The following is a 21,611-nucleotide window of genomic DNA, read 5'->3' as shown; positions in this document are numbered from 1 at the left end:
AAACTTCGCAGTTTGCCTGTCGTTATGGTACTTCGCTACACCTCACCTCTCACAGCCGTTTATATCGCCTGTCCTCTTGATAAGGGCGAATTCCAAGCGTCAGCTTTCGCGTCAGCCGAGCAAAGTCGGGACAAGTCGGGACATACTACAGGATGGCCTGGAGTGGAGCAACGACGGAAAGAAAACGTTAATGTAACAGCACGTGGCTCACATACTCATACGTAAAAATTTGCGCCCGTTGCGGTGGCCGGGAATCGAACCCGGATCAACTGCTTGGAAGGCAACTATGCTCACCATTACACCACCACCGCACAGCCGCTGCTCGTAACGCCGCGCTGTGTCGGCTTCCCGGCCGCCGGCAGCGGCCCACGGTGATAGTAGCTGTAGGCGCTTTACGAGGTAGGAGGGTGCATCCACACGCGTTCGGGCAGCGCCTCCACGCACGCTGCGTCTTTGGGCAAGACTCGTCGCCGCGGCCGCAAGGTTACTCACACGATAGTGATGAGCGGTCGCTTTAAGGCAGTGTAGTGGGGGACTCCGCGTGTGTAGCACTTTTTTCGGCTGTATCCGGCGTCGTTGGGTGGCAATCCCACTTTCCCTGCAGACAGCTACTCTGGAATATGCTCGGGAAGCACGGCCGACCGCCCCCAACAAATGCAACTAAAAAAATGAGAACAACAACTAAAAAAGTGGTAGGTTGTTCGCCTACCACTCGGGCGGCCCGGGTTCGATTCCCGGCCGATGCATCGTTTCGCTGTTCTCGCTATAATGTTGCCGCGCCGATTGCTCGTTTGAGCTGCGTCAGCCTCAGGAATGTATAGCAGGATTCGCTGTGAGAAGAACCAAACACGCAGCTCGCAAGAGACCGTACTTGGACGGACGCGTGCTATTTCTGAACTCTAGCGTCAGCCTGGCCCTACAGGCCGCTGTGTTCAGGTGCCGCAAGGGCGATGTACTGTAACCTCAGGCAGTGCTGCTTTCCGTTGAAAAAGCCGCGGCAGCAGTTTAATCTAGCAATTCGGGAAAGCACGTGTTGCAACACAACAGATTCTTGAGAAAGCGCCAACTGTCTATCTCTAATATGCGAGACTTACCAAGTTTCCTGGGACGATGCTTGCAAACGTGCCTCGGTAGCGCAGTGGGTAGCGTGTAAGTTTCATAATCTTAAGGTCGTGAGTTCGATCCTCACCCGGGGCATTTAATTTGCTGTACATCATGGCTGAATTAACGGCGTTGCTGTTGCTAGGGAACGAACTGAATTGTCGTTTGTTATCCACAAGGAGCCCACGCCTCAGCGTCAAAATGTTTACATCCAGCTATGGCAAGGTACAGCTTTGACCTTTCTCCTCCCCTGTTATGAGTAAAATATGATGCAAACTGCAATGAATTGTCAGTTTCGAGCTGTGCGCCATGCCAGTCTGCAAGCGCAAATATGCTCGCAAACAGAGAACACCACTAAGTCCGGATTCAGCACGAAAAGCGAGAGGAGAGGGAGTAAATCTGACGTTTATCGAGCAAATCCGGTGTGGTCTAGTGGCTAGGATACCTGGCTTTCACCCAGGAGGCCCGGGTTCGATTCCCGGTACCGGAAGGGAAGTTTTTGCGCACACGACCCTCCATGTTTTGGCCCTCCAACCCTCGTTTGTCGCCCCCCTTCCGGAGCTTCAACCGAGCGTAATCGGGGAAACAGGCACGAGATGCAATTACTGTCAGCACCGGGATAAAGGGAGAAGAGGCACTGGTCCGCTGTTGGGCTGCTACCAGCGTCAGTGGCAAGTCGGTGAAGTCGCCAGTTGCGCCAGAAGCCAGCAATTACCGTAGTACGCCTACACACGCGTTCCAGTTATTCACATTGCCTGCAGCTGCTCCATCCACAGCAAGCGTGAGCCCGGATAGCTCAGTCGGTAGAGCATTAGGCTTTTAACCTAAGGGTCCAGGGTTCGAGTCCCTGTCCGGGCGAAGATTTTAACGCTTCCGTAATGGCTCGTCTCGTAGCGCTGGTAGCCCTGCCGTAATCAGTGCACGGAGTTCGTTTCCTGTCAACATTCTGCGCAGAACGGTTTGATTTTTCACGATTCGAGGGCACGTTTGGCTGCGAGCAGTCGTGGCCGAGTGGTTAAGGCGTCTGACTAGAAATCAGATTCCCTCTGGGAGCGTAGGTTCGAGTCCTACCGACTGCGTCTCTTTTTTTTTTTTTTTTTTTTTTGTTTAAGAAGAAGGAGCACAAAACTTCGCAGTTTGCCTGTCGTTATGGTACTTCGCTACACCTCACCTCTCACAGCCGTTTATATCGCCTGTCCTCTTGATAAGGGCGAATTCCAAGCGTCAGCTTTCGCGTCAGCCGAGCAAAGTCGGGACAAGTCGGGACATACTACAGGATGGCCTGGAGTGGAGCAACGACGGAAAGAAAACGTTAATGTAACAGCACGTGGCTCACATACTCATACGTAAAAATTTGCGCCCGTTGCGGTGGCCGGGAATCGAACCCGGATCAACTGCTTGGAAGGCAACTATGCTCACCATTACACCACCACCGCACAGCCGCTGCTCGTAACGCCGCGCTGTGTCGGCTTCCCGGCCGCCGGCAGCGGCCCACGGTGATAGTAGCTGTAGGCGCTTTACGAGGTAGGAGGGTGCATCCACACGCGTTCGGGCAGCGCCTCCACGCACGCTGCGTCTTTGGGCAAGACTCGTCGCCGCGGCCGCAAGGTTACTCACACGATAGTGATGAGCGGTCGCTTTAAGGCAGTGTAGTGGGGGACTCCGCGTGTGTAGCACTTTTTTCGGCTGTATCCGGCGTCGTTGGGTGGCAATCCCACTTTCCCTGCAGACAGCTACTCTGGAATATGCTCGGGAAGCACGGCCGACCGCCCCCAACAAATGCAACTAAAAAAATGAGAACAACAACTAAAAAAGTGGTAGGTTGTTCGCCTACCACTCGGGCGGCCCGGGTTCGATTCCCGGCCGATGCATCGTTTCGCTGTTCTCGCTATAATGTTGCCGCGCCGATTGCTCGTTTGAGCTGCGTCAGCCTCAGGAATGTATAGCAGGATTCGCTGTGAGAAGAACCAAACACGCAGCTCGCAAGAGACCGTACTTGGACGGACGCGTGCTATTTCTGAACTCTAGCGTCAGCCTGGCCCTACAGGCCGCTGTGTTCAGGTGCCGCAAGGGCGATGTACTGTAACCTCAGGCAGTGCTGCTTTCCGTTGAAAAAGCCGCGGCAGCAGTTTAATCTAGCAATTCGGGAAAGCACGTGTTGCAACACAACAGATTCTTGAGAAAGCGCCAACTGTCTATCTCTAATATGCGAGACTTACCAAGTTTCCTGGGACGATGCTTGCAAACGTGCCTCGGTAGCGCAGTGGGTAGCGTGTAAGTTTCATAATCTTAAGGTCGTGAGTTCGATCCTCACCCGGGGCATTTAATTTGCTGTACATCATGGCTGAATTAACGGCGTTGCTGTTGCTAGGGAACGAACTGAATTGTCGTTTGTTATCCACAAGGAGCCCACGCCTCAGCGTCAAAATGTTTACATCCAGCTATGGCAAGGTACAGCTTTGACCTTTCTCCTCCCCTGTTATGAGTAAAATATGATGCAAACTGCAATGAATTGTCAGTTTCGAGCTGTGCGCCATGCCAGTCTGCAAGCGCAAATATGCTCGCAAACAGAGAACACCACTAAGTCCGGATTCAGCACGAAAAGCGAGAGGAGAGGGAGTAAATCTGACGTTTATCGAGCAAATCCGGTGTGGTCTAGTGGCTAGGATACCTGGCTTTCACCCAGGAGGCCCGGGTTCGATTCCCGGTACCGGAAGGGAAGTTTTTGCGCACACGACCCTCCATGTTTTGGCCCTCCAACCCTCGTTTGTCGCCCCCCTTCCGGAGCTTCAACCGAGCGTAATCGGGGAAACAGGCACGAGATGCAATTACTGTCAGCACCGGGATAAAGGGAGAAGAGGCACTGGTCCGCTGTTGGGCTGCTACCAGCGTCAGTGGCAAGTCGGTGAAGTCGCCAGTTGCGCCAGAAGCCAGCAATTACCGTAGTACGCCTACACACGCGTTCCAGTTATTCACATTGCCTGCAGCTGCTCCATCCACAGCAAGCGTGAGCCCGGATAGCTCAGTCGGTAGAGCATTAGGCTTTTAACCTAAGGGTCCAGGGTTCGAGTCCCTGTCCGGGCGAAGATTTTAACGCTTCCGTAATGGCTCGTCTCGTAGCGCTGGTAGCCCTGCCGTAATCAGTGCACGGAGTTCGTTTCCTGTCAACATTCTGCGCAGAACGGTTTGATTTTTCACGATTCGAGGGCACGTTTGGCTGCGAGCAGTCGTGGCCGAGTGGTTAAGGCGTCTGACTAGAAATCAGATTCCCTCTGGGAGCGTAGGTTCGAGTCCTACCGACTGCGTCTCTTTTTTTTTTTTTTTTTTTTGTTTAAGAAGAAGGAGCACAAAACTTCGCAGTTTGCCTGTCGTTATGGTACTTCGCTACACCTCACCTCTCACAGCCGTTTATATCGCCTGTCCTCTTGATAAGGGCGAATTCCAAGCGTCAGCTTTCGCGTCAGCCGAGCAAAGTCGGGACAAGTCGGGACATACTACAGGATGGCCTGGAGTGGAGCAACGACGGAAAGAAAACGTTAATGTAACAGCACGTGGCTCACATACTCATACGTAAAAATTTGCGCCCGTTGCGGTGGCCGGGAATCGAACCCGGATCAACTGCTTGGAAGGCAACTATGCTCACCATTACACCACCACCGCACAGCCGCTGCTCGTAACGCCGCGCTGTGTCGGCTTCCCGGCCGCCGGCAGCGGCCCACGGTGATAGTAGCTGTAGGCGCTTTACGAGGTAGGAGGGTGCATCCACACGCGTTCGGGCAGCGCCTCCACGCACGCTGCGTCTTTGGGCAAGACTCGTCGCCGCGGCCGCAAGGTTACTCACACGATAGTGATGAGCGGTCGCTTTAAGGCAGTGTAGTGGGGGACTCCGCGTGTGTAGCACTTTTTTCGGCTGTATCCGGCGTCGTTGGGTGGCAATCCCACTTTCCCTGCAGACAGCTACTCTGGAATATGCTCGGGAAGCACGGCCGACCGCCCCCAACAAATGCAACTAAAAAAATGAGAACAACAACTAAAAAAGTGGTAGGTTGTTCGCCTACCACTCGGGCGGCCCGGGTTCGATTCCCGGCCGATGCATCGTTTCGCTGTTCTCGCTATAATGTTGCCGCGCCGATTGCTCGTTTGAGCTGCGTCAGCCTCAGGAATGTATAGCAGGATTCGCTGTGAGAAGAACCAAACACGCAGCTCGCAAGAGACCGTACTTGGACGGACGCGTGCTATTTCTGAACTCTAGCGTCAGCCTGGCCCTACAGGCCGCTGTGTTCAGGTGCCGCAAGGGCGATGTACTGTAACCTCAGGCAGTGCTGCTTTCCGTTGAAAAAGCCGCGGCAGCAGTTTAATCTAGCAATTCGGGAAAGCACGTGTTGCAACACAACAGATTCTTGAGAAAGCGCCAACTGTCTATCTCTAATATGCGAGACTTACCAAGTTTCCTGGGACGATGCTTGCAAACGTGCCTCGGTAGCGCAGTGGGTAGCGTGTAAGTTTCATAATCTTAAGGTCGTGAGTTCGATCCTCACCCGGGGCATTTAATTTGCTGTACATCATGGCTGAATTAACGGCGTTGCTGTTGCTAGGGAACGAACTGAATTGTCGTTTGTTATCCACAAGGAGCCCACGCCTCAGCGTCAAAATGTTTACATCCAGCTATGGCAAGGTACAGCTTTGACCTTTCTCCTCCCCTGTTATGAGTAAAATATGATGCAAACTGCAATGAATTGTCAGTTTCGAGCTGTGCGCCATGCCAGTCTGCAAGCGCAAATATGCTCGCAAACAGAGAACACCACTAAGTCCGGATTCAGCACGAAAAGCGAGAGGAGAGGGAGTAAATCTGACGTTTATCGAGCAAATCCGGTGTGGTCTAGTGGCTAGGATACCTGGCTTTCACCCAGGAGGCCCGGGTTCGATTCCCGGTACCGGAAGGGAAGTTTTTGCGCACACGACCCTCCATGTTTTGGCCCTCCAACCCTCGTTTGTCGCCCCCCTTCCGGAGCTTCAACCGAGCGTAATCGGGGAAACAGGCACGAGATGCAATTACTGTCAGCACCGGGATAAAGGGAGAAGAGGCACTGGTCCGCTGTTGGGCTGCTACCAGCGTCAGTGGCAAGTCGGTGAAGTCGCCAGTTGCGCCAGAAGCCAGCAATTACCGTAGTACGCCTACACACGCGTTCCAGTTATTCACATTGCCTGCAGCTGCTCCATCCACAGCAAGCGTGAGCCCGGATAGCTCAGTCGGTAGAGCATTAGGCTTTTAACCTAAGGGTCCAGGGTTCGAGTCCCTGTCCGGGCGAAGATTTTAACGCTTCCGTAATGGCTCGTCTCGTAGCGCTGGTAGCCCTGCCGTAATCAGTGCACGGAGTTCGTTTCCTGTCAACATTCTGCGCAGAACGGTTTGATTTTTCACGATTCGAGGGCACGTTTGGCTGCGAGCAGTCGTGGCCGAGTGGTTAAGGCGTCTGACTAGAAATCAGATTCCCTCTGGGAGCGTAGGTTCGAGTCCTACCGACTGCGTATCTTTTTTTTTTTTTTTTTTTTGTTTAAGAAGAAGGAGCACAAAACTTCGCAGTTTGCCTGTCGTTATGGTACTTCGCTACACCTCACCTCTCACAGCCGTTTATATCGCCTGTCCTCTTGATAAGGGCGAATTCCAAGCGTCAGCTTTCGCGTCAGCCGAGCAAAGTCGGGACAAGTCGGGACATACTACAGGATGGCCTGGAGTGGAGCAACGACGGAAAGAAAACGTTAATGTAACAGCACGTGGCTCACATACTCATACGTAAAAATTTGCGCCCGTTGCGGTGGCCGGGAATCGAACCCGGATCAACTGCTTGGAAGGCAACTATGCTCACCATTACACCACCACCGCACAGCCGCTGCTCGTAACGCCGCGCTGTGTCGGCTTCCCGGCCGCCGGCAGCGGCCCACGGTGATAGTAGCTGTAGGCGCTTTACGAGGTAGGAGGGTGCATCCACACGCGTTCGGGCAGCGCCTCCACGCACGCTGCGTCTTTGGGCAAGACTCGTCGCCGCGGCCGCAAGGTTACTCACACGATAGTGATGAGCGGTCGCTTTAAGGCAGTGTAGTGGGGGACTCCGCGTGTGTAGCACTTTTTTCGGCTGTATCCGGCGTCGTTGGGTGGCAATCCCACTTTCCCTGCAGACAGCTACTCTGGAATATGCTCGGGAAGCACGGCCGACCGCCCCCAACAAATGCAACTAAAAAAATGAGAACAACAACTAAAAAAGTGGTAGGTTGTTCGCCTACCACTCGGGCGGCCCGGGTTCGATTCCCGGCCGATGCATCGTTTCGCTGTTCTCGCTATAATGTTGCCGCGCCGATTGCTCGTTTGAGCTGCGTCAGCCTCAGGAATGTATAGCAGGATTCGCTGTGAGAAGAACCAAACACGCAGCTCGCAAGAGACCGTACTTGGACGGACGCGTGCTATTTCTGAACTCTAGCGTCAGCCTGGCCCTACAGGCCGCTGTGTTCAGGTGCCGCAAGGGCGATGTACTGTAACCTCAGGCAGTGCTGCTTTCCGTTGAAAAAGCCGCGGCAGCAGTTTAATCTAGCAATTCGGGAAAGCACGTGTTGCAACACAACAGATTCTTGAGAAAGCGCCAACTGTCTATCTCTAATATGCGAGACTTACCAAGTTTCCTGGGACGATGCTTGCAAACGTGCCTCGGTAGCGCAGTGGGTAGCGTGTAAGTTTCATAATCTTAAGGTCGTGAGTTCGATCCTCACCCGGGGCATTTAATTTGCTGTACATCATGGCTGAATTAACGGCGTTGCTGTTGCTAGGGAACGAACTGAATTGTCGTTTGTTATCCACAAGGAGCCCACGCCTCAGCGTCAAAATGTTTACATCCAGCTATGGCAAGGTACAGCTTTGACCTTTCTCCTCCCCTGTTATGAGTAAAATATGATGCAAACTGCAATGAATTGTCAGTTTCGAGCTGTGCGCCATGCCAGTCTGCAAGCGCAAATATGCTCGCAAACAGAGAACACCACTAAGTCCGGATTCAGCACGAAAAGCGAGAGGAGAGGGAGTAAATCTGACGTTTATCGAGCAAATCCGGTGTGGTCTAGTGGCTAGGATACCTGGCTTTCACCCAGGAGGCCCGGGTTCGATTCCCGGTACCGGAAGGGAAGTTTTTGCGCACACGACCCTCCATGTTTTGGCCCTCCAACCCTCGTTTGTCGCCCCCCTTCCGGAGCTTCAACCGAGCGTAATCGGGGAAACAGGCACGAGATGCAATTACTGTCAGCACCGGGATAAAGGGAGAAGAGGCACTGGTCCGCTGTTGGGCTGCTACCAGCGTCAGTGGCAAGTCGGTGAAGTCGCCAGTTGCGCCAGAAGCCAGCAATTACCGTAGTACGCCTACACACGCGTTCCAGTTATTCACATTGCCTGCAGCTGCTCCATCCACAGCAAGCGTGAGCCCGGATAGCTCAGTCGGTAGAGCATTAGGCTTTTAACCTAAGGGTCCAGGGTTCGAGTCCCTGTCCGGGCGAAGATTTTAACGCTTCCGTAATGGCTCGTCTCGTAGCGCTGGTAGCCCTGCCGTAATCAGTGCACGGAGTTCGTTTCCTGTCAACATTCTGCGCAGAACGGTTTGATTTTTCACGATTCGAGGGCACGTTTGGCTGCGAGCAGTCGTGGCCGAGTGGTTAAGGCGTCTGACTAGAAATCAGATTCCCTCTGGGAGCGTAGGTTCGAGTCCTACCGACTGCGTCTCTTTTTTTTTTTTTTTTGTTTAAGAAGAAGGAGCACAAAACTTCGCAGTTTGCCTGTCGTTATGGTACTTCGCTACACCTCACCTCTCACAGCCGTTTATATCGCCTGTCCTCTTGATAAGGGCGAATTCCAAGCGTCAGCTTTCGCGTCAGCCGAGCAAAGTCGGGACAAGTCGGGACATACTACAGGATGGCCTGGAGTGGAGCAACGACGGAAAGAAAACGTTAATGTAACAGCACGTGGCTCACATACTCATACGTAAAAATTTGCGCCCGTTGCGGTGGCCGGGAATCGAACCCGGATCAACTGCTTGGAAGGCAACTATGCTCACCATTACACCACCACCGCACAGCCGCTGCTCGTAACGCCGCGCTGTGTCGGCTTCCCGGCCGCCGGCAGCGGCCCACGGTGATAGTAGCTGTAGGCGCTTTACGAGGTAGGAGGGTGCATCCACACGCGTTCGGGCAGCGCCTCCACGCACGCTGCGTCTTTGGGCAAGACTCGTCGCCGCGGCCGCAAGGTTACTCACACGATAGTGATGAGCGGTCGCTTTAAGGCAGTGTAGTGGGGGACTCCGCGTGTGTAGCACTTTTTTCGGCTGTATCCGGCGTCGTTGGGTGGCAATCCCACTTTCCCTGCAGACAGCTACTCTGGAATATGCTCGGGAAGCACGGCCGACCGCCCCCAACAAATGCAACTAAAAAAATGAGAACAACAACTAAAAAAGTGGTAGGTTGTTCGCCTACCACTCGGGCGGCCCGGGTTCGATTCCCGGCCGATGCATCGTTTCGCTGTTCTCGCTATAATGTTGCCGCGCCGATTGCTCGTTTGAGCTGCGTCAGCCTCAGGAATGTATAGCAGGATTCGCTGTGAGAAGAACCAAACACGCAGCTCGCAAGAGACCGTACTTGGACGGACGCGTGCTATTTCTGAACTCTAGCGTCAGCCTGGCCCTACAGGCCGCTGTGTTCAGGTGCCGCAAGGGCGATGTACTGTAACCTCAGGCAGTGCTGCTTTCCGTTGAAAAAGCCGCGGCAGCAGTTTAATCTAGCAATTCGGGAAAGCACGTGTTGCAACACAACAGATTCTTGAGAAAGCGCCAACTGTCTATCTCTAATATGCGAGACTTACCAAGTTTCCTGGGACGATGCTTGCAAACGTGCCTCGGTAGCGCAGTGGGTAGCGTGTAAGTTTCATAATCTTAAGGTCGTGAGTTCGATCCTCACCCGGGGCATTTAATTTGCTGTACATCATGGCTGAATTAACGGCGTTGCTGTTGCTAGGGAACGAACTGAATTGTCGTTTGTTATCCACAAGGAGCCCACGCCTCAGCGTCAAAATGTTTACATCCAGCTATGGCAAGGTACAGCTTTGACCTTTCTCCTCCCCTGTTATGAGTAAAATATGATGCAAACTGCAATGAATTGTCAGTTTCGAGCTGTGCGCCATGCCAGTCTGCAAGCGCAAATATGCTCGCAAACAGAGAACACCACTAAGTCCGGATTCAGCACGAAAAGCGAGAGGAGAGGGAGTAAATCTGACGTTTATCGAGCAAATCCGGTGTGGTCTAGTGGCTAGGATACCTGGCTTTCACCCAGGAGGCCCGGGTTCGATTCCCGGTACCGGAAGGGAAGTTTTTGCGCACACGACCCTCCATGTTTTGGCCCTCCAACCCTCGTTTGTCGCCCCCCTTCCGGAGCTTCAACCGAGCGTAATCGGGGAAACAGGCACGAGATGCAATTACTGTCAGCACCGGGATAAAGGGAGAAGAGGCACTGGTCCGCTGTTGGGCTGCTACCAGCGTCAGTGGCAAGTCGGTGAAGTCGCCAGTTGCGCCAGAAGCCAGCAATTACCGTAGTACGCCTACACACGCGTTCCAGTTATTCACATTGCCTGCAGCTGCTCCATCCACAGCAAGCGTGAGCCCGGATAGCTCAGTCGGTAGAGCATTAGGCTTTTAACCTAAGGGTCCAGGGTTCGAGTCCCTGTCCGGGCGAAGATTTTAACGCTTCCGTAATGGCTCGTCTCGTAGCGCTGGTAGCCCTGCCGTAATCAGTGCACGGAGTTCGTTTCCTGTCAACATTCTGCGCAGAACGGTTTGATTTTTCACGATTCGAGGGCACGTTTGGCTGCGAGCAGTCGTGGCCGAGTGGTTAAGGCGTCTGACTAGAAATCAGATTCCCTCTGGGAGCGTAGGTTCGAGTCCTACCGACTGCGTCTCTTTTTTTTTTTTTTTTTTTTGTTTAAGAAGAAGGAGCACAAAACTTCGCAGTTTGCCTGTCGTTATGGTACTTCGCTACACCTCACCTCTCACAGCCGTTTATATCGCCTGTCCTCTTGATAAGGGCGAATTCCAAGCGTCAGCTTTCGCGTCAGCCGAGCAAAGTCGGGACAAGTCGGGACATACTACAGGATGGCCTGGAGTGGAGCAACGACGGAAAGAAAACGTTAATGTAACAGCACGTGGCTCACATACTCATACGTAAAAATTTGCGCCCGTTGCGGTGGCCGGGAATCGAACCCGGATCAACTGCTTGGAAGGCAACTATGCTCACCATTACACCACCACCGCACAGCCGCTGCTCGTAACGCCGCGCTGTGTCGGCTTCCCGGCCGCCGGCAGCGGCCCACGGTGATAGTAGCTGTAGGCGCTTTACGAGGTAGGAGGGTGCATCCACACGCGTTCGGGCAGCGCCTCCACGCACGCTGCGTCTTTGGGCAAGACTCGTCGCCGCGGCCGCAAGGTTACTCACACGATAGTGATGAGCGGTCGCTTTAAGGCAGTGTAGTGGGGGACTCCGCGTGTGTAGCACTTTTTTCGGCTGTATCCGGCGTCGTTGGGTGGCAATCCCACTTTCCCTGCAGACAGCTACTCTGGAATATGCTCGGGAAGCACGGCCGACCGCCCCCAACAAATGCAACTAAAAAAATGAGAACAACAACTAAAAAAGTGGTAGGTTGTTCGCCTACCACTCGGGCGGCCCGGGTTCGATTCCCGGCCGATGCATCGTTTCGCTGTTCTCGCTATAATGTTGCCGCGCCGATTGCTCGTTTGAGCTGCGTCAGCCTCAGGAATGTATAGCAGGATTCGCTGTGAGAAGAACCAAACACGCAGCTCGCAAGAGACCGTACTTGGACGGACGCGTGCTATTTCTGAACTCTAGCGTCAGCCTGGCCCTACAGGCCGCTGTGTTCAGGTGCCGCAAGGGCGATGTACTGTAACCTCAGGCAGTGCTGCTTTCCGTTGAAAAAGCCGCGGCAGCAGTTTAATCTAGCAATTCGGGAAAGCACGTGTTGCAACACAACAGATTCTTGAGAAAGCGCCAACTGTCTATCTCTAATATGCGAGACTTACCAAGTTTCCTGGGACGATGCTTGCAAACGTGCCTCGGTAGCGCAGTGGGTAGCGTGTAAGTTTCATAATCTTAAGGTCGTGAGTTCGATCCTCACCCGGGGCATTTAATTTGCTGTACATCATGGCTGAATTAACGGCGTTGCTGTTGCTAGGGAACGAACTGAATTGTCGTTTGTTATCCACAAGGAGCCCACGCCTCAGCGTCAAAATGTTTACATCCAGCTATGGCAAGGTACAGCTTTGACCTTTCTCCTCCCCTGTTATGAGTAAAATATGATGCAAACTGCAATGAATTGTCAGTTTCGAGCTGTGCGCCATGCCAGTCTGCAAGCGCAAATATGCTCGCAAACAGAGAACACCACTAAGTCCGGATTCAGCACGAAAAGCGAGAGGAGAGGGAGTAAATCTGACGTTTATCGAGCAAATCCGGTGTGGTCTAGTGGCTAGGATACCTGGCTTTCACCCAGGAGGCCCGGGTTCGATTCCCGGTACCGGAAGGGAAGTTTTTGCGCACACGACCCTCCATGTTTTGGCCCTCCAACCCTCGTTTGTCGCCCCCCTTCCGGAGCTTCAACCGAGCGTAATCGGGGAAACAGGCACGAGATGCAATTACTGTCAGCACCGGGATAAAGGGAGAAGAGGCACTGGTCCGCTGTTGGGCTGCTACCAGCGTCAGTGGCAAGTCGGTGAAGTCGCCAGTTGCGCCAGAAGCCAGCAATTACCGTAGTACGCCTACACACGCGTTCCAGTTATTCACATTGCCTGCAGCTGCTCCATCCACAGCAAGCGTGAGCCCGGATAGCTCAGTCGGTAGAGCATTAGGCTTTTAACCTAAGGGTCCAGGGTTCGAGTCCCTGTCCGGGCGAAGATTTTAACGCTTCCGTAATGGCTCGTCTCGTAGCGCTGGTAGCCCTGCCGTAATCAGTGCACGGAGTTCGTTTCCTGTCAACATTCTGCGCAGAACGGTTTGATTTTTCACGATTCGAGGGCACGTTTGGCTGCGAGCAGTCGTGGCCGAGTGGTTAAGGCGTCTGACTAGAAATCAGATTCCCTCTGGGAGCGTAGGTTCGAGTCCTACCGACTGCGTCTCTTTTTTTTTTTTTTTTGTTTAAGAAGAAGGAGCACAAAACTTCGCAGTTTGCCTGTCGTTATGGTACTTCGCTACACCTCACCTCTCACAGCCGTTTATATCGCCTGTCCTCTTGATAAGGGCGAATTCCAAGCGTCAGCTTTCGCGTCAGCCGAGCAAAGTCGGGACAAGTCGGGACATACTACAGGATGGCCTGGAGTGGAGCAACGACGGAAAGAAAACGTTAATGTAACAGCACGTGGCTCACATACTCATACGTAAAAATTTGCGCCCGTTGCGGTGGCCGGGAATCGAACCCGGATCAACTGCTTGGAAGGCAACTATGCTCACCATTACACCACCACCGCACAGCCGCTGCTCGTAACGCCGCGCTGTGTCGGCTTCCCGGCCGCCGGCAGCGGCCCACGGTGATAGTAGCTGTAGGCGCTTTACGAGGTAGGAGGGTGCATCCACACGCGTTCGGGCAGCGCCTCCACGCACGCTGCGTCTTTGGGCAAGACTCGTCGCCGCGGCCGCAAGGTTACTCACACGATAGTGATGAGCGGTCGCTTTAAGGCAGTGTAGTGGGGGACTCCGCGTGTGTAGCACTTTTTTCGGCTGTATCCGGCGTCGTTGGGTGGCAATCCCACTTTCCCTGCAGACAGCTACTCTGGAATATGCTCGGGAAGCACGGCCGACCGCCCCCAACAAATGCAACTAAAAAAATGAGAACAACAACTAAAAAAGTGGTAGGTTGTTCGCCTACCACTCGGGCGGCCCGGGTTCGATTCCCGGCCGATGCATCGTTTCGCTGTTCTCGCTATAATGTTGCCGCGCCGATTGCTCGTTTGAGCTGCGTCAGCCTCAGGAATGTATAGCAGGATTCGCTGTGAGAAGAACCAAACACGCAGCTCGCAAGAGACCGTACTTGGACGGACGCGTGCTATTTCTGAACTCTAGCGTCAGCCTGGCCCTACAGGCCGCTGTGTTCAGGTGCCGCAAGGGCGATGTACTGTAACCTCAGGCAGTGCTGCTTTCCGTTGAAAAAGCCGCGGCAGCAGTTTAATCTAGCAATTCGGGAAAGCACGTGTTGCAACACAACAGATTCTTGAGAAAGCGCCAACTGTCTATCTCTAATATGCGAGACTTACCAAGTTTCCTGGGACGATGCTTGCAAACGTGCCTCGGTAGCGCAGTGGGTAGCGTGTAAGTTTCATAATCTTAAGGTCGTGAGTTCGATCCTCACCCGGGGCATTTAATTTGCTGTACATCATGGCTGAATTAACGGCGTTGCTGTTGCTAGGGAACGAACTGAATTGTCGTTTGTTATCCACAAGGAGCCCACGCCTCAGCGTCAAAATGTTTACATCCAGCTATGGCAAGGTACAGCTTTGACCTTTCTCCTCCCCTGTTATGAGTAAAATATGATGCAAACTGCAATGAATTGTCAGTTTCGAGCTGTGCGCCATGCCAGTCTGCAAGCGCAAATATGCTCGCAAACAGAGAACACCACTAAGTCCGGATTCAGCACGAAAAGCGAGAGGAGAGGGAGTAAATCTGACGTTTATCGAGCAAATCCGGTGTGGTCTAGTGGCTAGGATACCTGGCTTTCACCCAGGAGGCCCGGGTTCGATTCCCGGTACCGGAAGGGAAGTTTTTGCGCACACGACCCTCCATGTTTTGGCCCTCCAACCCTCGTTTGTCGCCCCCCTTCCGGAGCTTCAACCGAGCGTAATCGGGGAAACAGGCACGAGATGCAATTACTGTCAGCACCGGGATAAAGGGAGAAGAGGCACTGGTCCGCTGTTGGGCTGCTACCAGCGTCAGTGGCAAGTCGGTGAAGTCGCCAGTTGCGCCAGAAGCCAGCAATTACCGTAGTACGCCTACACACGCGTTCCAGTTATTCACATTGCCTGCAGCTGCTCCATCCACAGCAAGCGTGAGCCCGGATAGCTCAGTCGGTAGAGCATTAGGCTTTTAACCTAAGGGTCCAGGGTTCGAGTCCCTGTCCGGGCGAAGATTTTAACGCTTCCGTAATGGCTCGTCTCGTAGCGCTGGTAGCCCTGCCGTAATCAGTGCACGGAGTTCGTTTCCTGTCAACATTCTGCGCAGAACGGTTTGATTTTTCACGATTCGAGGGCACGTTTGGCTGCGAGCAGTCGTGGCCGAGTGGTTAAGGCGTCTGACTAGAAATCAGATTCCCTCTGGGAGCGTAGGTTCGAGTCCTACCGACTGCGTCTCTTTTTTTTTTTTTTTTTTTTGTTTAAGAAGAAGGAGCACAAAACTTCGCAGTTTGCCTGTCGTTATGGTACTTCGCTACACCTCACCTCTCACAGCCGTTTATATCGCCTGTCCTCTTGATAAGGGCGAATTCCAAGCGTCAGCTTTCGCGTCAGCCGAGCAAAGTCGGGACAAGTCGGGACATACTACAGGATGGCCTGGAGTGGAGCAACGACGGAAAGAAAACGTTAATGTAACAGCACGTGGCTCACATACTCATACGTAAAAATTTGCGCCCGTTGCGGTGGCCGGGAATCGAACCCGGATCAACTGCTTGGAAGGCAACTATGCTCACCATTACACCACCACCGCACAGCCGCTGCTCGTAACGCCGCGCTGTGTCGGCTTCCCGGCCGCCGGCAGCGGCCCACGGTGATAGTAGCTGTAGGCGCTTTACGAGGTAGGAGGGTGCATCCACACGCGTTCGGGCAGCGCCTCCACGCACGCTGCGTCTTTGGGCAAGACTCGTCGCCGCGGCCGCAAGGTTACTCACACGATAGTGATGAGCGGTCGCTTTAAGGCAGTGTAGTGGGGGACTCCGCGTGTGTAGCACTTTTTTCGGCTGTATCCGGCGTCGTTGGGTGGCAATCCCACTTTCCCTGCAGACAGCTACTCTGGAATATGCTCGGGAAGCACGGCCGACCGCCCCCAACAAATGCAACTAAAAAAATGAGAACAACAACTAAAAAAGTGGTAGGTTGTTCGCCTACCACTCGGGCGGCCCGGGTTCGATTCCCGGCCGATGCATCGTTTCGCTGTTCTCGCTATAATGTTGCCGCGCCGATTGCTCGTTTGAGCTGCGTCAGCCTCAGGAATGTATAGCAGGATTCGCTGTGAGAAGAACCAAACACGCAGCTCGCAAGAGACCGTACTTGGACGGACGCGTGCTATTTCTGAACTCTAGCGTCAGCCTGGCCCTACAGGCCGCTGTGTTCAGGTGCCGCAAGGGCGATGTACTGTAACCTCAGGCAGTGCTGCTTTCCGTTGAAAAAGCCGCGGCAGCAGTTTAATCTAGCAATTCGGGAAAGCACGTGTTGCAACACAACAGATTCTTGAGAAAGCGCCAACTGTCTATCTCTAATATGCGAGACTTACCAAGTTTCCTGGGACGATGCTTGCAAACGTGCCTCGGTAGCGCAGTGGGTAGCGTGTAAGTTTCATAATCTTAAGGTCGTGAGTTCGATCCTCACCCGGGGCATTTAATTTGCTGTACATCATGGCTGAATTAACGGCGTTGCTGTTGCTAGGGAACGAACTGAATTGTCGTTTGTTATCCACAAGGAGCCCACGCCTCAGCGTCAAAATGTTTACATCCAGCTATGGCAAGGTACAGCTTTGACCTTTCTCCTCCCCTGTTATGAGTAAAATATGATGCAAACTGCAATGAATTGTCAGTTTCGAGCTGTGCGCCATGCCAGTCTGCAAGCGCAAATATGCTCGCAAACAGAGAACACCACTAAGTCCGGATTCAGCACGAAAAGCGAGAGGAGAGGGAGTAAATCTGACGTTTATCGAGCAAATCCGGTGTGGTCTAGTGGCTAGGATACCTGGCTTTCACCCAGGAGGCCCGGGTTCGATTCCCGGTACCGGAAGGGAAGTTTTTGCGCACACGACCCTCCATGTTTTGGCCCTCCAACCCTCGTTTGTCGCCCCCCTTCCGGAGCTTCAACCGAGCGTAATCGGGGAAACAGGCACGAGATGCAATTACTGTCAGCACCGGGATAAAGGGAGAAGAGGCACTGGTCCGCTGTTGGGCTGCTACCAGCGTCAGTGGCAAGTCGGTGAAGTCGCCAGTTGCGCCAGAAGCCAGCAATTACCGTAGTACGCCTACACACGCGTTCCAGTTATTCACATTGCCTGCAGCTGCTCCATCCACAGCAAGCGTGAGCCCGGATAGCTCAGTCGGTAGAGCATTAGGCTTTTAACCTAAGGGTCCAGGGTTCGAGTCCCTGTCCGGGCGAAGATTTTAACGCTTCCGTAATGGCTCGTCTCGTAGCGCTGGTAGCCCTGCCGTAATCAGTGCACGGAGTTCGTTTCCTGTCAACATTCTGCGCAGAACGGTTTGATTTTTCACGATTCGAGGGCACGTTTGGCTGCGAGCAGTCGTGGCCGAGTGGTTAAGGCGTCTGACTAGAAATCAGATTCCCTCTGGGAGCGTAGGTTCGAGTCCTACCGACTGCGTCTCTTTTTTTTTTTTTTTTTTTTGTTTAAGAAGAAGGAGCACAAAACTTCGCAGTTTGCCTGTCGTTATGGTACTTCGCTACACCTCACCTCTCACAGCCGTTTATATCGCCTGTCCTCTTGATAAGGGCGAATTCCAAGCGTCAGCTTTCGCGTCAGCCGAGCAAAGTCGGGACAAGTCGGGACATACTACAGGATGGCCTGGAGTGGAGCAACGACGGAAAGAAAACGTTAATGTAACAGCACGTGGCTCACATACTCATACGTAAAAATTTGCGCCCGTTGCGGTGGCCGGGAATCGAACCCGGATCAACTGCTTGGAAGGCAACTATGCTCACCATTACACCACCACCGCACAGCCGCTGCTCGTAACGCCGCGCTGTGTCGGCTTCCCGGCCGCCGGCAGCGGCCCACGGTGATAGTAGCTGTAGGCGCTTTACGAGGTAGGAGGGTGCATCCACACGCGTTCGGGCAGCGCCTCCACGCACGCTGCGTCTTTGGGCAAGACTCGTCGCCGCGGCCGCAAGGTTACTCACACGATAGTGATGAGCGGTCGCTTTAAGGCAGTGTAGTGGGGGACTCCGCGTGTGTAGCACTTTTTTCGGCTGTATCCGGCGTCGTTGGGTGGCAATCCCACTTTCCCTGCAGACAGCTACTCTGGAATATGCTCGGGAAGCACGGCCGACCGCCCCCAACAAATGCAACTAAAAAAATGAGAACAACAACTAAAAAAGTGGTAGGTTGTTCGCCTACCACTCGGGCGGCCCGGGTTCGATTCCCGGCCGATGCATCGTTTCGCTGTTCTCGCTATAATGTTGCCGCGCCGATTGCTCGTTTGAGCTGCGTCAGCCTCAGGAATGTATAGCAGGATTCGCTGTGAGAAGAACCAAACACGCAGCTCGCAAGAGACCGTACTTGGACGGACGCGTGCTATTTCTGAACTCTAGCGTCAGCCTGGCCCTACAGGCCGCTGTGTTCAGGTGCCGCAAGGGCGATGTACTGTAACCTCAGGCAGTGCTGCTTTCCGTTGAAAAAGCCGCGGCAGCAGTTTAATCTAGCAATTCGGGAAAGCACGTGTTGCAACACAACAGATTCTTGAGAAAGCGCCAACTGTCTATCTCTAATATGCGAGACTTACCAAGTTTCCTGGGACGATGCTTGCAAACGTGCCTCGGTAGCGCAGTGGGTAGCGTGTAAGTTTCATAATCTTAAGGTCGTGAGTTCGATCCTCACCCGGGGCATTTAATTTGCTGTACATCATGGCTGAATTAACGGCGTTGCTGTTGCTAGGGAACGAACTGAATTGTCGTTTGTTATCCACAAGGAGCCCACGCCTCAGCGTCAAAATGTTTACATCCAGCTATGGCAAGGTACAGCTTTGACCTTTCTCCTCCCCTGTTATGAGTAAAATATGATGCAAACTGCAATGAATTGTCAGTTTCGAGCTGTGCGCCATGCCAGTCTGCAAGCGCAAATATGCTCGCAAACAGAGAACACCACTAAGTCCGGATTCAGCACGAAAAGCGAGAGGAGAGGGAGTAAATCTGACGTTTATCGAGCAAATCCGGTGTGGTCTAGTGGCTAGGATACCTGGCTTTCACCCAGGAGGCCCGGGTTCGATTCCCGGTACCGGAAGGGAAGTTTTTGCGCACACGACCCTCCATGTTTTGGCCCTCCAACCCTCGTTTGTCGCCCCCCTTCCGGAGCTTCAACCGAGCGTAATCGGGGAAACAGGCACGAGATGCAATTACTGTCAGCACCGGGATAAAGGGAGAAGAGGCACTGGTCCGCTGTTGGGCTGCTACCAGCGTCAGTGGCAAGTCGGTGAAGTCGCCAGTTGCGCCAGAAGCCAGCAATTACCGTAGTACGCCTACACACGCGTTCCAGTTATTCACATTGCCTGCAGCTGCTCCATCCACAGCAAGCGTGAGCCCGGATAGCTCAGTCGGTAGAGCATTAGGCTTTTAACCTAAGGGTCCAGGGTTCGAGTCCCTGTCCGGGCGAAGATTTTAACGCTTCCGTAATGGCTCGTCTCGTAGCGCTGGTAGCCCTGCCGTAATCAGTGCACGGAGTTCGTTTCCTGTCAACATTCTGCGCAGAAACGGTTTGATTTTTCATCGATTCGAGGGCACGTTTGGCTGCGAGCAGTCGTGGCCGAGTGGTTAAGGCGTCTGACTAGAAATCAGATTCCCTCTGGGAGCGTAGGTTCGAGTCCTACCGACTGCGTCTTCTTTTTTTTTTTTTTTTTTTTGTTTAAGAAGAAGGAGCACAAAACTTCGCAGTTTGCCTGTCGTTATGGTACTTCGCTACACCTCACCTCTCACAGCCGTTTATATCGCCTGTCCTCTTGATAAGGGCGAATTCCAAGCGTCAGCTTTCGCGTCAGCCGAGCAAAAGTCGGGACAAGTCGGGACATACTACAGGATGGCCTGGAGTGGAGCAACGACGGAAAGAAAACGTTAATGTAACAGCACGTGGCTCACATACTCATACGTAAAAATTTGCGCCCGTTGCGGTGGGCCGGGAATCGAACCCGGATCAACTGCTTGGAAGGCAACTATGCTCACCATTACACCACCACCGCACAGCCGCTGCTCGTAACGCCGCGCTGTGTCGGCTTCCCGGCCGCCGGCAGCGGCCCACGGTGATAGTAGCTGTAGGCGCTTTACGAGGTAGGAGGGTGCATCCACACGCGTTCGGGCAGCGCCTCCACGCACGCTGCGTCTTTGGGCAAGACTCGTCGCCGCGGCCGCAAGGTTACTCACACGATAGTGATGAGCGGTCGCTTTAAAGGCAGTGTAGTGGGGGACTCCGCGTGTGTAGCACTTTTTTCGGCTGTATCCGGCGTCGTTGGGTGGCAATCCCACTTTCCCTGCAGACAGCTACTCTGGAATATGCTCGGGAAGCACGGCCGACCGCCCCCAACAAATGCAACTAAAAAAATGAGAACAACAACTAAAAAAGTGGTAGGTTGTTCGCCTACCACTCGGGCGGCCCGGGTTCGATTCCCGGCCGATGCATCGTTTCGCTGTTCTCGCTATAATGTTGCCGCGCCGATTGCTCGTTTGAGCTGCGTCAGCCTCAGGAATGTATAGCAGGATTCGCTGTGAGAAGAACCAAACACGCAGCTCGCAAGAGACCGTACTTGGACGGACGCGTGCTATTTCTGAACTCTAGCGTCAGCCTGGCCCTACAGGCCGCTGTGTTCAGGTGCCGCAAGGGCGATGTACTGTAACCTCAGGCAGTGCTGCTTTCCGTTGAAAAAAGCCGCGGCAGCAGTTTAATCTAGCAATTCGGGAAAGCACGTGTTGCAACACAACAGATTCTTGAGAAAGCGCCAACTGTCTATCTCTAATATGCGAGACTTACCAAGTTTCCTGGGACGATGCTTGCAAACGTGCCTCGGTAGCGCAGTGGGTAGCGTGTAAGTTTCATAATCTTAAGGTCGTGAGTTCGATCCTCACCCGGGGCATTTAATTTGCTGTACATCATGGCTGAATTAACGGCGTTGCTGTTGCTAGGGAACGAACTGAATTGTCGTTTGTTATCCACAAGGAGCCCACGCCTCAAGCGTCAAAATGTTTACATCCAGCTATGGCAAGGTACAGCTTTGACCTTTCTCCTCCCCTGTTATGAGTAAAATATGATGCAAACTGCAATGAATTGTCAGTTTCGAGCTGTGCGCCATGCCAGTCTGCAAGCGCAAATATGCTCGCAAACAGAGAACACCACTAAGTCCGGATTCAGCACGAAAAGCGAGAGGAGAGGGAGTAAATCTGACGTTTATCGAGCAAATCCGGTGTGGTCTAGTGGCTAGGATACCTGGCTTTCACCCAGGAGGCCCGGGTTCGATTCCCGGTACCGGAAGG

At 53.5% G+C, this 21,611-nt stretch overlaps 48 non-coding genes across 48 annotated transcripts; 38 read left to right on the top strand and 10 right to left on the bottom strand.

The window, feature by feature from the left end:
* Positions 1–239: 239 nt before the first annotated feature.
* Trnag-ucc lies at positions 240–311 on the bottom strand. The gene has a single exon. It is a non-coding gene; the product is annotated as a tRNA-Gly (tRNA).
* An 813-nt stretch (positions 312–1,124) lies between these two features.
* Trnam-cau lies at positions 1,125–1,197 on the top strand. The gene has a single exon. It is a non-coding gene; the product is annotated as a tRNA-Met (tRNA).
* A 322-nt stretch (positions 1,198–1,519) lies between these two features.
* Positions 1,520–1,591, top strand: Trnae-uuc. The gene has a single exon. It is a non-coding gene; the product is annotated as a tRNA-Glu (tRNA).
* Positions 1,592–1,886: 295 nt separating this feature from the next.
* On the top strand, positions 1,887–1,959 carry Trnak-uuu. Its single transcript has one exon. It is a non-coding gene; the product is annotated as a tRNA-Lys (tRNA).
* Positions 1,960–2,098: 139 nt separating this feature from the next.
* Trnas-aga lies at positions 2,099–2,180 on the top strand. Its single transcript has one exon. It is a non-coding gene; the product is annotated as a tRNA-Ser (tRNA).
* Positions 2,181–2,465: 285 nt separating this feature from the next.
* Trnag-ucc lies at positions 2,466–2,537 on the bottom strand. Its single transcript has one exon. It is a non-coding gene; the product is annotated as a tRNA-Gly (tRNA).
* An 813-nt stretch (positions 2,538–3,350) lies between these two features.
* On the top strand, positions 3,351–3,423 carry Trnam-cau. The gene has a single exon. It is a non-coding gene; the product is annotated as a tRNA-Met (tRNA).
* Positions 3,424–3,745: 322 nt separating this feature from the next.
* On the top strand, positions 3,746–3,817 carry Trnae-uuc. The gene has a single exon. It is a non-coding gene; the product is annotated as a tRNA-Glu (tRNA).
* Positions 3,818–4,112: 295 nt separating this feature from the next.
* Trnak-uuu lies at positions 4,113–4,185 on the top strand. Its single transcript has one exon. It is a non-coding gene; the product is annotated as a tRNA-Lys (tRNA).
* Positions 4,186–4,324: 139 nt separating this feature from the next.
* On the top strand, positions 4,325–4,406 carry Trnas-aga. Its single transcript has one exon. It is a non-coding gene; the product is annotated as a tRNA-Ser (tRNA).
* Positions 4,407–4,689: 283 nt separating this feature from the next.
* Positions 4,690–4,761, bottom strand: Trnag-ucc. The gene has a single exon. It is a non-coding gene; the product is annotated as a tRNA-Gly (tRNA).
* An 813-nt stretch (positions 4,762–5,574) lies between these two features.
* Trnam-cau lies at positions 5,575–5,647 on the top strand. The gene has a single exon. It is a non-coding gene; the product is annotated as a tRNA-Met (tRNA).
* Positions 5,648–5,969: 322 nt separating this feature from the next.
* On the top strand, positions 5,970–6,041 carry Trnae-uuc. The gene has a single exon. It is a non-coding gene; the product is annotated as a tRNA-Glu (tRNA).
* Positions 6,042–6,336: 295 nt separating this feature from the next.
* Positions 6,337–6,409, top strand: Trnak-uuu. The gene has a single exon. It is a non-coding gene; the product is annotated as a tRNA-Lys (tRNA).
* A 139-nt stretch (positions 6,410–6,548) lies between these two features.
* Positions 6,549–6,630, top strand: Trnas-aga. The gene has a single exon. It is a non-coding gene; the product is annotated as a tRNA-Ser (tRNA).
* Positions 6,631–6,913: 283 nt separating this feature from the next.
* Positions 6,914–6,985, bottom strand: Trnag-ucc. The gene has a single exon. It is a non-coding gene; the product is annotated as a tRNA-Gly (tRNA).
* An 813-nt stretch (positions 6,986–7,798) lies between these two features.
* Trnam-cau lies at positions 7,799–7,871 on the top strand. Its single transcript has one exon. It is a non-coding gene; the product is annotated as a tRNA-Met (tRNA).
* Positions 7,872–8,193: 322 nt separating this feature from the next.
* Trnae-uuc lies at positions 8,194–8,265 on the top strand. The gene has a single exon. It is a non-coding gene; the product is annotated as a tRNA-Glu (tRNA).
* A 295-nt stretch (positions 8,266–8,560) lies between these two features.
* On the top strand, positions 8,561–8,633 carry Trnak-uuu. The gene has a single exon. It is a non-coding gene; the product is annotated as a tRNA-Lys (tRNA).
* Positions 8,634–8,772: 139 nt separating this feature from the next.
* Positions 8,773–8,854, top strand: Trnas-aga. Its single transcript has one exon. It is a non-coding gene; the product is annotated as a tRNA-Ser (tRNA).
* Positions 8,855–9,133: 279 nt separating this feature from the next.
* Positions 9,134–9,205, bottom strand: Trnag-ucc. Its single transcript has one exon. It is a non-coding gene; the product is annotated as a tRNA-Gly (tRNA).
* An 813-nt stretch (positions 9,206–10,018) lies between these two features.
* Positions 10,019–10,091, top strand: Trnam-cau. Its single transcript has one exon. It is a non-coding gene; the product is annotated as a tRNA-Met (tRNA).
* Positions 10,092–10,413: 322 nt separating this feature from the next.
* Trnae-uuc lies at positions 10,414–10,485 on the top strand. Its single transcript has one exon. It is a non-coding gene; the product is annotated as a tRNA-Glu (tRNA).
* Positions 10,486–10,780: 295 nt separating this feature from the next.
* Trnak-uuu lies at positions 10,781–10,853 on the top strand. Its single transcript has one exon. It is a non-coding gene; the product is annotated as a tRNA-Lys (tRNA).
* Positions 10,854–10,992: 139 nt separating this feature from the next.
* Positions 10,993–11,074, top strand: Trnas-aga. The gene has a single exon. It is a non-coding gene; the product is annotated as a tRNA-Ser (tRNA).
* A 283-nt stretch (positions 11,075–11,357) lies between these two features.
* Positions 11,358–11,429, bottom strand: Trnag-ucc. Its single transcript has one exon. It is a non-coding gene; the product is annotated as a tRNA-Gly (tRNA).
* An 813-nt stretch (positions 11,430–12,242) lies between these two features.
* On the top strand, positions 12,243–12,315 carry Trnam-cau. The gene has a single exon. It is a non-coding gene; the product is annotated as a tRNA-Met (tRNA).
* A 322-nt stretch (positions 12,316–12,637) lies between these two features.
* Positions 12,638–12,709, top strand: Trnae-uuc. The gene has a single exon. It is a non-coding gene; the product is annotated as a tRNA-Glu (tRNA).
* A 295-nt stretch (positions 12,710–13,004) lies between these two features.
* Trnak-uuu lies at positions 13,005–13,077 on the top strand. The gene has a single exon. It is a non-coding gene; the product is annotated as a tRNA-Lys (tRNA).
* A 139-nt stretch (positions 13,078–13,216) lies between these two features.
* On the top strand, positions 13,217–13,298 carry Trnas-aga. Its single transcript has one exon. It is a non-coding gene; the product is annotated as a tRNA-Ser (tRNA).
* A 279-nt stretch (positions 13,299–13,577) lies between these two features.
* Positions 13,578–13,649, bottom strand: Trnag-ucc. Its single transcript has one exon. It is a non-coding gene; the product is annotated as a tRNA-Gly (tRNA).
* An 813-nt stretch (positions 13,650–14,462) lies between these two features.
* Trnam-cau lies at positions 14,463–14,535 on the top strand. The gene has a single exon. It is a non-coding gene; the product is annotated as a tRNA-Met (tRNA).
* A 322-nt stretch (positions 14,536–14,857) lies between these two features.
* On the top strand, positions 14,858–14,929 carry Trnae-uuc. Its single transcript has one exon. It is a non-coding gene; the product is annotated as a tRNA-Glu (tRNA).
* A 295-nt stretch (positions 14,930–15,224) lies between these two features.
* Trnak-uuu lies at positions 15,225–15,297 on the top strand. Its single transcript has one exon. It is a non-coding gene; the product is annotated as a tRNA-Lys (tRNA).
* A 139-nt stretch (positions 15,298–15,436) lies between these two features.
* On the top strand, positions 15,437–15,518 carry Trnas-aga. The gene has a single exon. It is a non-coding gene; the product is annotated as a tRNA-Ser (tRNA).
* A 283-nt stretch (positions 15,519–15,801) lies between these two features.
* Positions 15,802–15,873, bottom strand: Trnag-ucc. Its single transcript has one exon. It is a non-coding gene; the product is annotated as a tRNA-Gly (tRNA).
* An 813-nt stretch (positions 15,874–16,686) lies between these two features.
* Positions 16,687–16,759, top strand: Trnam-cau. The gene has a single exon. It is a non-coding gene; the product is annotated as a tRNA-Met (tRNA).
* Positions 16,760–17,081: 322 nt separating this feature from the next.
* Positions 17,082–17,153, top strand: Trnae-uuc. Its single transcript has one exon. It is a non-coding gene; the product is annotated as a tRNA-Glu (tRNA).
* Positions 17,154–17,448: 295 nt separating this feature from the next.
* Positions 17,449–17,521, top strand: Trnak-uuu. Its single transcript has one exon. It is a non-coding gene; the product is annotated as a tRNA-Lys (tRNA).
* A 139-nt stretch (positions 17,522–17,660) lies between these two features.
* On the top strand, positions 17,661–17,742 carry Trnas-aga. The gene has a single exon. It is a non-coding gene; the product is annotated as a tRNA-Ser (tRNA).
* Positions 17,743–18,025: 283 nt separating this feature from the next.
* Trnag-ucc lies at positions 18,026–18,097 on the bottom strand. Its single transcript has one exon. It is a non-coding gene; the product is annotated as a tRNA-Gly (tRNA).
* An 813-nt stretch (positions 18,098–18,910) lies between these two features.
* On the top strand, positions 18,911–18,983 carry Trnam-cau. Its single transcript has one exon. It is a non-coding gene; the product is annotated as a tRNA-Met (tRNA).
* A 322-nt stretch (positions 18,984–19,305) lies between these two features.
* Trnae-uuc lies at positions 19,306–19,377 on the top strand. The gene has a single exon. It is a non-coding gene; the product is annotated as a tRNA-Glu (tRNA).
* A 295-nt stretch (positions 19,378–19,672) lies between these two features.
* On the top strand, positions 19,673–19,745 carry Trnak-uuu. Its single transcript has one exon. It is a non-coding gene; the product is annotated as a tRNA-Lys (tRNA).
* A 141-nt stretch (positions 19,746–19,886) lies between these two features.
* Trnas-aga lies at positions 19,887–19,968 on the top strand. The gene has a single exon. It is a non-coding gene; the product is annotated as a tRNA-Ser (tRNA).
* Positions 19,969–20,253: 285 nt separating this feature from the next.
* On the bottom strand, positions 20,254–20,326 carry Trnag-ucc. Its single transcript has one exon. It is a non-coding gene; the product is annotated as a tRNA-Gly (tRNA).
* Positions 20,327–21,141: 815 nt separating this feature from the next.
* Trnam-cau lies at positions 21,142–21,214 on the top strand. The gene has a single exon. It is a non-coding gene; the product is annotated as a tRNA-Met (tRNA).
* Positions 21,215–21,537: 323 nt separating this feature from the next.
* Trnae-uuc lies at positions 21,538–21,609 on the top strand. Its single transcript has one exon. It is a non-coding gene; the product is annotated as a tRNA-Glu (tRNA).
* Positions 21,610–21,611: the final 2 nt, after the last annotated feature.

Source organism: Schistocerca americana, unplaced genomic scaffold (assembly GCF_021461395.2).
Source record: "Schistocerca americana isolate TAMUIC-IGC-003095 unplaced genomic scaffold, iqSchAmer2.1 HiC_scaffold_1512, whole genome shotgun sequence".
Taxonomy (NCBI): Eukaryota; Metazoa; Arthropoda; class Insecta; order Orthoptera; family Acrididae; genus Schistocerca; species Schistocerca americana.
This window is presented reverse-complemented; position numbering and strand designations above follow the sequence as displayed.